At 43.7% G+C, this 11,506-nt stretch overlaps 1 long non-coding RNA gene and 1 pseudogene across 2 annotated transcripts in view; one reads left to right on the top strand and one right to left on the bottom strand.

Annotated features, from left to right (window-relative positions):
- Positions 1 to 219: 219 nt before the first annotated feature.
- LOC132210269 (U2 spliceosomal RNA) lies at positions 220 to 394 on the top strand (annotated as a pseudogene).
- A 2,100-nt stretch (positions 395 to 2,494) lies between these two features.
- LOC132210126 (uncharacterized) overlaps positions 2,495 to 11,506 on the bottom strand; it is a 116,833-nt gene continuing 107,821 nt past the window's right edge. For both annotated transcript variants that reach the window (XR_009446329.1, XR_009446330.1), the window contains 2 exons: positions 9,437 to 9,534; positions 2,495 to 4,334 (listed from right to left, as the gene is read on the bottom strand). This is a non-coding gene — a long non-coding RNA (uncharacterized LOC132210126). The remainder of the gene's footprint in view (positions 4,335 to 9,436; positions 9,535 to 11,506) is intronic.

Raw genomic sequence — 11,506 nt, 5'->3', positions numbered from 1 at the left:
ACTGGGCCCAGCTTACGCCTTCCCCAACTGGTCAGGGGGCCAACGGGGACTGTGCCGGGAGACGACTGCCAGGGTATTTTTTCTTTTGTTTTGCTTTTGCTTTGTTTTGTTTTTTTCCTTTAGTTGGTGTACGTAGCCCCCTGGGTAACCAGGAGCAGCTTGCATGACTGGGTAGGTGTATAAATGTGTTTTATTTTTTGTACATCTTATGAATGAAGTATATTTTTTCAAATAAAAAAAATCTGTTCTTATCAGCTTTAATATGTGACATGTCCTTTACTTAAGGACCCTATGTCAAACTGATTTTTGGAGCAGGAATTGGAACAGGGGCTTGCTCCATCCTCTCCACGCATCATCCTGGTATTGCAGTGTTTCCAGGAACGGTACAGTCTCATTAAACCAAGTTTAAAAAACAGCCTGATCAAAACTTGAAGAAGGGTGTCTCGGCCTGAGACATCAGACTTCCTGTTCCTTCAGTCCTAGTTGGCCTGTTATCTCAGATTCTCCACCATCTGCTCAACACTCTGGAACCATAACAGCCCTTCAGCCCGACAAGTCCACACCAAACCTCAGAGCATCCCAGCCCGATCTATAACCCACCTGAACTACCTCTCCCTAAACATTACAGGCAATTTAACATGGCTAATCCACCTAACCTGCGCATCTTTGGACTGTGGGAGCACTCTGAGGAAACCCACAGACACAGGGAGAATGTGCAAACTCCACACAGGCAGTCAGTCACCCACGGCTGGAATCAAACACGTGTCCTGGTGCTGCCACCAAAGTGCTTTCTCTCAGTACTCTCACCCAACCTTCTCCAACTATGCTTGTTCCAAGGTACCTGTTAATCTCTCCTTTTGTGCATGTTCAGCACTTGCTCTGAATGTTAGTGCCTCATCCCTGGCACATGCCGCATCTTCCCACCAACACCATCCCTGAAAATCCACACATGGCATCAGAAGTAAAAGAAAATAGCCTGCCAACACTACCTCACTACAAATAGCATTTCAGAAAAAAAATGAAGCTATCGAAGTATTCACTCGTTTTGACTCTGATGATGACGACTTGGGATGTATTGATCTAGAGATTTTGGAAACACTGAGCCAGGAAAGAAGATGGTGTATACAACGCATGTTTTTCATTTGAGTGCAAGAGCAACCAATCAAACAAGTGTGCATGCGACTGCTTTATTTTTCCCACGTCAAGGCCTGTGAGTTTCATCAGATTACCACTTCTCACATTAGCCAGACCAAGAGATTAGATTAGATTAGATTAGATTCCCTACAGTGTGGAAACAGGCCCTTCGGCCCAACAAGTCCACACCGCCCCTTGAAGAATCCCACCCAGACCCATCTCCCTATAACCCACACACCCCTCTAACACTATGGGCAATTTAGCATGGCCAATCCACCTAACCTGCACATCTTTGGACTGTGGGAGGAAACCGGAGCACCCGGAGGAAACCCACGCAAACACAGGGAGAATGTGCAAACTCCACACAGACAGTCGCCCGAGGCTGGAATTGAACCCGGGTCCCTGGCGCTGTGAGGCTGCAGTGCTAACCACTGAGCCACTGTGCTGCCAAATATTTGCAGATTTAGTGAAATGAGCCAGAAGTTAAATAAAAATGCTACATCAAGATGCAGAATTGCCTGTGCACAAAGTACATTCTTGCTGACAGAACTCTACAAACTTTTCAGCACCTGAGATGTGTTCTGCCACACTATCTCTGCCTTTCCCTGGCATTTTTGCACTTTGAAGTCTCAACTAGAACCTAATGTCTCACAGTGCTCCTGTCTTGCCTGGTGTTTATCACAGGCATAAGCCAGGCAGCTTAGCACTGTTATTACCAGCAGACAGTCAAGGGCTGGTCAGCAGCTGTGGCAACAAACACATGTTTCGACCAAATGGTCACGTCGCAAAGTCTCAGGGAAACAGTTCGCAGTCAGGGCAAGGGAGACAGGATTCAGTCAGGATATCCTGACACAGCATGTCCACGGAATCATTCAATATCAGCCATGTGGGGCAAGCAGGATCAGGGGATCTGTATCACTACAGTACAGAGAGGTGGCCACACTCACCACTAATTACATTCTCAAAATGCTCCAGTAGATTTGTTGAGCCTCAGTTATGATCATCAATCCAAGCTGGCCCTGTCTATTCCTGCCATGGGGGGTCAGTTTGATGAAATTCTCAAGGTGTTCGGGAGTTTGGGAGGTTCAAGTCCACAGCTCCCTGAAATAGCAACACAAGCGGATAAGACGGTGAAGAATTTCACTTCCATGGTACACAGCATCTGGATCTGGTCAACTTTGATATCTGGCTCATAAGTGAGATGAGGTATTTTTTTCAAACACATCAAAGCATGCATTGTTCCTACGAGAACAACTGTGGTTCCATTCATGCATTTTTTTTGTTTCAACCATGAAAGTGAAAGTGACCATCAACCAGTTTGAACTGTCGGTTGTCAAATAAATTAAGACACAGAGATAAATGTATTTGCAGGAGTTTTATTTAAAATTAATTTTTAAAAATTCATTCATGGGATCTTGATATCCCTGGACAAGAATGGCAGTTTCCTTCCCTAAAAGACATAGGTTTTTCCAACAATGAAAACAGATTTACAGTCATCATTAGATTCTTATTTCAGATTTTTTTGTTTAAACTCAAATTCTACCATCTGGAATGGTGGGTTTCAAACCTAGGTCCCCAGACCGTTATCTCAGTCTCTGTGGAGTAATGGACAGAAGAATAAATAGAAAATAAACCAAGACATTGTGTGATATCTAGTGTATATGTATTCATCATGAGATCCATCATTGCTATGGACAACAGGTAAGGATCTGAGGAGACTGCATTTCCCCCGGACAGAGTCACAATGGTCACCAGGTTTCATAGCTGATTGCATTTTCCCCAATCAGGGATTGTAGTGCAGGACTCATCCCAATTTTATGTTTCGATTTAAAACTTTCATTTTGTGGATAGAAATCAAAAGGAAAGATTGCATTGTTTCCAATAAACAAATATCTATTAAAAATTGAAACATGTCTGTGGAGAGCAATAGAATCCGTAATTGTAAATGGTGCACAGACATATTGACCAGACATAACTAACAAATAAAGGGCCATCAAGATCATCATAGAATTCTTACAGTGTGGAAGATGGCCATTCAGTCCATCGAGTCCACACGAACCCTCCAAAGAGCATCCCACCCTACCCAGTCCCTGCATTTTACACACGTGACACTACGGGCAATTTAGCATAGTCAATCTACCCAATTTGCATATTTTTGGACTGTGGGAGGAACCTGGAGGAAACCCACGCAGGCAGGGTCTGGGTAAGACACTCTTCATAAGTTCAGTGTGGACTTGATGGGCTAAATGGTCTGCTTCCACACCGGAGGGATCCTATGGTCTCCAGAAACAAGCCCAAAAAACATGGTTTGTATATAGCTAACAGCAGAATCAAAAACCAACTTAACAGTTACTCAGAAATTTGCTGCTAGTTAACCAGTCCTGACGAACCGGGAAATCCCTTTTCACATACCGTGCAGGTGGATAGTCTTTCGTCAGTGTGAATGTGTCGATGTGTCATGACAACGTGACTATTTCCAAGCTCTACCTGACAGATACACAACTGATTAACATTTTATCCACAATACCAGTACCTTGAATTGAACCGGGATCAGTAACATCAGTACAAACAGCCCAAAACCATGGTTCATTTGATAGTGACAGTGACAGCAAAATCCTTCAACTGTGCTGCTTTGCGAACCCACTGGTGTGTTAACAGTTTGGATGACTGAGTGAATGCTTTCCCACATTTAGAGCAGGTGAATGGTCTCTCCCCAGTGTCACTGAGCTGGTGTAAGGACATTTCAGATGAATCTTCACAGACCATGTGCATTTCTCCCCACTGTGAGTGCTGCTTTTTCCTTCAGTGTTCAAAATCCTGAGGTAATTGAGTTGTGATGAACAAAGTAACTGTCAGATCTGGATGTGTTCCTGTTTGAATTCTCCAACTGTAGACTAAGCTTTCAAACAGAAAGCAAGTGCAGTGAGCGAGGAACCAGAAGAACACACACAGATTGTGAAACTGAGAAATCCTCTGGACATTTGTGGAGTGATACTTGGGGAATATGCTGGATTATCATGAGAACAAATTCATAAATAAATATCCTCCAGGTAAGGGATCCAGTCAGTGTTTGCACAAACCTACCATAAGAGAGAGGTGGGAGAGCCAGGGAGGAAGGACAGGCATTGTATAGATCTGTAACTCAGTCTTTCAGAGGGCTCGAAAGACTAAGAACGGTGCAGAAGTAAAATTGTGGAAATCTGAAATGTAAACAAAAAATGCTTAGTCAGAGTTGTACACCAGGAAACAATCCCTTTGGTCCCAGTTGTCCATGCTGACCAGATATCCCAAATTAATCTAATCCCATTTGCAAGCATTTGACCTATATTCCTCGAAACCCTTCCTATTCACATGCCCATCCAGATGCCTCTCAAATGTCATAACTGTCCCAGCTTCCACCAGTTCCTCCAGCAGGTCATTCTACACAGGCACCAGCCACTTTCCCTTTTAAAAAAAAAACTTTCCCTCTCAGCTTAAACTGGCTACTCACCCTATGCCCACCATAATTTTATTAACTTCTATAAGGTCACCTCTCAGCCTTCAATGCTCTCGGAAAAACAGCCCCAGCGTATTCAGCCTACAGCTCAAAATTTCCAACTCTTCCAACATCCTCGTAAATCTTTTCTGCACCCTGCCGAGTTTAACAGCATCATTCCTACAGCGGGGAGACCAGAACTGAACAGTATTCCAAACAAAGCATAATCAATGCCTTATTCAGCCTATAACATGACCTCCCAACTCCGACGCTCAATGCACTGACCAATAAATGCAAGCAGAGCAAATATCATCTTCACTACATTCTGCACCTACAATCCACCTTCAAGGAACTGTGCACCTGCACCCCAAGGAGTCTCTGTTGTGTAACAGTCCCCAGGGCCTCATCATTAAGGGTTTAAGCCCTGTCCTGATTTTCATTACCATAATGCAATAGCTCGCATTTATCCAAACTAAACTGATTTCTGTCACTCCTCGGCCCATCGACCCATCTGATTAAGTTCCCATTGTACTTGGAGGCAAACTTCTTTGCTGTTTACTACACCAACAATTTGTGTCATCTGCACACTTAGTAACCATTCCTCCAATATGCATTCCACATGATTTGTATCAATGACAAAAAGCAGTGGACCCAGCGCCGATCCTTGCAGCACACTGCTGTTCATAGTCCTCCAGACTGAAAAAATAGACAACACGACCCCCCTCACCATGATCTTGTCTCCTACTTTCATGCCAATTTTGTTTCAAGTAGCTAACTCTCCCTGGATTCCATTTGATCTAATCTTGCGAACCAGTCTGTCATGTGGAGCTTTGGTGAATGTCTATATGGACTTCAGCAAGGCCATGTCCACTGCTTTGCCTTCTTCAAAAAACTCAGTCAAGTTAGTGAGACAAGATTCCCCACTCACAAAGCCATGTTGACTATCCCTAATCAGTCTTTGCTTCTCTAAACACATGCAAATCCAGTCCCTCAGAATCCCCTCCAGCAATTTACCCACCACTGACATCAGGCTCAACGGTCGATAGTTCTCTGGCTTTTCCTTAAAGAATGGCACCACATTCGCCACCCGGCCTTCTGGCACTTCACCAGTGTCTGTCAGTGATGCAAATATCTCAGCAAGGGACCCAGCGGTAGTACATGTTCCAGGACATCAAAAGGGAAATGCCCTGAAGCCTCACCACCCTCTCTATTTGTGGGTAGTTTGTGGGTAACACCTGATTAGGTGCCACTTTTATGCAGTTTAAGACGTCCAGCACCTAGACCACTGTAATATGGACACTTTTCACGACTCATTATTTATGTCTCCAAGCTCTCTAGCTTCCATATCCTTCTCTGCAGTAAATACTCATGTGAAATATTTATTTACTATCTCAGACTCATGTCTTTTTTTAAAATATGTCTTTCTCCTCTCATTTTACACGTGTCCCCTTGTCTTGAAATTGCCCAACCGTAGGGAAAAAAGCCCTTAATAGCAACATAATCTGTGCCCTCATGATTTTATAAGCCTCTGTAAGGTCACCCCTTAACCTCCTATGCTCCAGTGAGAAAAGTCCTAGCTTTGGCAGTCTATTTTAATAATCAAGCCCTCCATTCCTGGCAACATCCCAGCAAATTTTTTCTGACCTGTCTCCAGTTTAATAATAACATCCTTCCTGTAACAACTGCACACAATACCTCAAATGAAGCTTCACCATGTCCTGTACAATCTCAACACAACATCCCAACTCCGAGACTCCAAAGGTTGAGCAATGAAGGCAAGTGTGCGAAACAACTTGGTAACCACCCTGTCTACCTGTCTCCAGAAACTTGAAAGAATTATGTACCTGAATCTCAGCATTTCTCTGTTCCACATCACTATCCTGGGTGCAACCATCAATTGCGCAAGTCCTACACTTGTTCATTTTACCAAAATACAATGTCTCACATTTATTCAAATTGAACTTCATCCTCCACTCCGCAACCCATTGAGCAAATTGATCAAGATCTCGCTGTCACCTTTGATAACCTTCAGTAACCTCTATAACCACCATTTCCAGTATCATCTGCAAACTTATTACTTTTGTCCCTTAAATTCTCATCCAAATCAATTATATTTGAAGAACAAAGAAGTGGACCATGTGCAGATGGCTGTGGAACACACTAGTCACAGAAGTCCACTCTGAAAAATCCTCCAGCACCACCTGCTCTCCTATAACTGAGCCAATTTTGCTTCCAATTAGCAAGTTCTTCCTGAATCACATGTGATCTAACTTTACTCATCAGTCTACCATGTGGAACCCTGTCAAAAGTTTCACTCTCATTTCAGAGGTGATGCAAATCTGACCCAATTCCCCTGCCATTTGTCCACTGCCCTCTTGATCATGCCTTAAAAGTTAATCCCAACTCTCTTTTGAGAATAACTGCTAAATCTGCTTCCAGTTGCCGTTCAGACTGTTCCAGGTCCTGGGGACTTGCTGAGTCAAGTAATCTTCACATTTTCACCCTGCATTATTTGCCAATTATCTGAGTGTTGTATTCTGCGGTTACCAACATTGACACTGTTAACAATTTTTCTCTCTCTGCAAACTAATATCCTGGAAACAAATCTACAACTCAACAAAATCATTGCTAATTAGCCCCAAGGAGAATTATCTCAGCTTCTTCTAGCTCTCTCCAACCAGAAACCCATAATTTTAATTTACTTATGGGATGTGGCCTTTGCTGCACAGACTAATATTGATTGCCCATTTTTATTTGATTGGGAGAAAGTGATGGTGAACCACTTCCTGTAACTGCTGCACTCCATGTGCTGTGTACTCTACTGTGTTGTTTAAGACGATAACCTGCCCTGAGGCCTCACCACCCTCTCTATTGCAGGAATCATATCGCAAACCTCACCACCCTCCCTATCATGAGAATGACCCTCAAGCCTCACTACTTGCACTATTGCAGCCATCACCTCGAGCCTCACCACCCTCCACATTGCTGAAATCCCTCTCCAGCCTCACGACCTGCCTATCGTTGGAATCCCTCTCTAGCCTCTGAATTATCACCATCTCTGTAGATTCCTCCAGTCTCACAAACCTCACCTCTGTAATCTCCTCCAGATTTCAAGGTGAGAGGGGAAAGTTTAAGGGGGATATGTGTGGTAAATTCTTTACACAGCAGGTGGAGTGTGCCTGGAACACATTGCCAGCGGAGGTGTTAGAGGTGGGCACGATAGCATCATTTAAGATGTATCTAGACAGATACATGAATGGGCAGGGAGCAGAGGGATACAGATCATTGGAAAATAGGTGACAGGTTTGGATAGAGGATCTGAATTGGCACAGGCTTACAGGGCCGAAGGGCCTGTTCCTGTGCTGTAATTTTCTTCGTTCTTTATTCAACACCCTCCTGTCTCTGTAAATTCCTCCAGCCCATATAAACTTCCTCAGCGCTGTAGTTGTCTTTACCCTCACAAACCTCCCTTTGTTTGCCATCTAATCCAGCCTCACAATCCTCACCATTTCTGTAACCTCCTCCAACCTCACTTTTCCCTATTTTTGTAATCTTCTCCAGTCTCAGAACCCTTCCTGTCTCTAATATTCTCCAGCCTCACAAATCTCAACATGTCCCTTCCTCTAATACAGTCCTAATGATGATGCCCCATTTTTATTCCTCCACTTGATGGTGGCACTTGCAATTTCCTGGGATTCAAGCTCCAGAACTTCCTGGTAAACCACTTCATCTTTGTACCTCACTTTTCTCCAGAAAACACTGAGCAATCATGAGTCATTCATTCTAGTATCTCATTTTCTGAAATGGCTTGAAATATTGCTGGGCATCTTCTTATGTGAAGTGTCTCGGAGGTCTACAGTACAGAAAGAGGCTTTGTGTCCCATCCAGCCTGTGCCAGTTAAAAACTATTCTAATCTAATTTTCCAGCACTTGGCCCATAGACCTGTCTGCGTTGGTATCACAAGTGTGCATCTAAATATGCCTTAAAGGCTATGAGGATCTCTGTGCCTACCACCCTCACAGACAGTGAGGCTCAGTGCCATTGTCACAGCATGATGACATCACAGACAGGAACAGAGACGAGCTGAGTCTGTACAAACTAAAGATCCCCCACACACCGTGAAGGACGGGAGGGTCCCTGACAGGGGGCAGAGGAGACTTAACAGAATGGTTTGTAGGAAGAGGGTTTTTAGTTGCATGGTTAGGGCTGTTTTTTTTAAACATTATTCTTTCATGTGACTTGGGCATTGCTGGTACATATTGAGAATATCCATCTACAATAGATGAACTCTCCTTCTCAACCTCTCCCCTTGCCTGGGGTGTGGTAATCTTCAGGTTAAACCAGCCCTATGGTCAGGTAGGACTACAGTGACTGTACCTTTGGCACAGTGATGCCACTTTGCTCAGTGGTGTGGAGGGCAATGTTGAATGTGGTAGATGGGACACCACTCTGACAGTGCTTCATCTGGAGGCTGTTCACTTTCTTTCATATTGTCAGGGCTGCACTGATGCTGGGAAGTGGAAAACGTTTCAACACAAGCCGGATGAGTTCCTTATCGACAGCAGTCAGTCATTGGGGAATCAGGTGTTTGGGGAAACTGAGATTATTCTCCTCGTAACAAAGGGTTTTGAGGGGACCTTTGACAGAGATGTTTACAAAAGATATACATTACGATGATAAAACGTACACCCGCTCATCAACTGACCAGACAAATGATTACACGACATATATTGAAAGTTTAAGGGACGATCTATTGAGAGAATGGGGTGATATAAAAGAGAAATTTTACGTGGCAAATGGGAAATGAGCAGGAACACAATACTCACATAATGCGAATATCCAGGTCCTGATGAATTGAGTAATTCTGTCAGAGTTTGGTGCTACAATTATTGAGATTCCCACCTGAAAGTCCACTTGCAATATCCTGTAACACAAATTCATAAAATCCAATCAGTCCGGTTAGAATTTCACACCATCCCCTCCTCCTGGCCGAGGATAACCGTGCATTGTCCCTGCTACACATTATCCTTTGTGGGGGTCAGCAGTTGATTCAGGGGGAAATGTATTGGGGTTTCTAGGAATTTCCACCTTGGGGCTTCGTGTCACTAAACAGATCAGCAGGTTTTTGACACATGGCAAAGAATGCCCGAGAGTTAGTGAGATGCAGACAGCAGGATTCGCTTCCTTTTCTTTCCTTCTGTGCTGCTGCACTGCCACAATGAGATATTGGGCCGGAAAAGCTGATGCAGCTTGATGGACAAGTTGTCTCGATTCTGAGCAATGGACAGTAAGCCTCTGGTCATTCGAAAGAATGCCCCTTAAAAAGATAGCAATTACATATGCGCCATCTTGCCCAGTGCTCCCAACAAAAAGAATGAGGGAGGATCGCATTTAAAAAGAGGGGATGACAGTCAAGTTCCATGAGGGTTACAGTTTATGGAGAGACATTGATAAATGGGCGACAAGTTGGCAAATGGAGTACAACTGTGGGAAAATGTGAAGTTGTTCATTTGAGGAGACAACCAAAGAATACAGTGTTATTTAAAAAGGTAAAATCTGCGGAAAACCAATACACAACGGGACTCAGGAATAATTGTGCAGGAAACACAAAGTGAGCACACAGTTGCAACAGGTATTCCGGGAGGGTAATGGGATGTTATCCCTTATGTCAAGGTGTTTGTAGTATAAGAGTTTGGAATACAAGTCTTAGGACAAATGTACAAATTGCTGGCAAGACAACATCTGGAGGAATGCGAGCAGCTTTTTTGGTCGACTTATTCGAGCAAGTACATCACTTCACTGGAGGCATTTCAGAGAAGATGGACTAGCATGATCACTGGTTTGTACGGACTATCATTTAAGCTAAGACTAAACAGGCCTGGAATCTACTATTTAGAATATTGAAGATGGAGAGACAAGAATCCTATATTTTTAATTAGCTTAAGTCGGTTTACAGGATAAATGCTGAGGGGATATTTCCCATCGTGGGAGCAGATTCCTGATCAGGCAGACAATAGAGGGTTCTCTTTTGGAATCGTCAAGTTTAAGGCAACACAGTCATGGGTGAGGGGTTTCGGTCACAAATGAGCTGGAGTGAGGTGGAGAGAAGGAGCATTTTAGAGATTGAAATTTCTGACATGTGATTGAGAAGACGTATGTTAGGATGTTCATCTTGAGGCCAGATGTGAGAACATTATTGAGAAGAGTGCAGTTCAACCTCAGACAGTTCCCAGCAAGAGGGATGGATTCAGTACAGTAGTAAGGAAAAGTAATTTTTAATAATAACTGAAGGGAACGTGTTTAACTATCACAAAGTGTTATTGGAGGAAATTCCAGCTAATCAAGTAGTGGAAGTATGATAAGCAGTTTTATAATTGAGTAACAGTGGAGCAAAGGAGAGTGATGAGGGGGGAGTTAGATCTGAACATTGTAGAATACATGCAAAACCTGACAGTGCTTGTGGAAGACCTCACCTCCTGGCAGTATGTCGGTGAGAAACAGGATGGACCAAGGATAGACCCTTGAGGGACAACGACGACATTGATTTCAGGCAGGAGTGGAGATGGAGTGGGATTTTCCAATGATGGTGAGGTCACACATTGGTTTTTAAACAGAATGGGTGAGAAGGACATAGCCAGAAAAGAGAAGCAGACAGAACAAGTAACAATATCTGTGAATTGGCATGGGTGGGGGGGGGGGCGGAGGCGGGGGGAGAGGTAAGGAGGAGGAGAAATAAGAGAGAGAGAGAGTTAGAATGTTTGGAGTTTAAGAGAATAGGGAAAAGGGTTAGGATAAGTTCTGATAAGGCTTGACATGAGACTGGACAAAGATGCAAGTTTAAGCCTAACATGAGGAGCAACGTGCCAGGCAATTTGGTTTGGTAGGCTCGTGGAAGA

This window comes from Stegostoma tigrinum, chromosome 11, assembly GCF_030684315.1.
Source record: "Stegostoma tigrinum isolate sSteTig4 chromosome 11, sSteTig4.hap1, whole genome shotgun sequence".
NCBI classification, from domain to species: Eukaryota; Metazoa; Chordata; class Chondrichthyes; order Orectolobiformes; family Stegostomatidae; genus Stegostoma; species Stegostoma tigrinum.
This window is presented reverse-complemented; position numbering and strand designations above follow the sequence as displayed.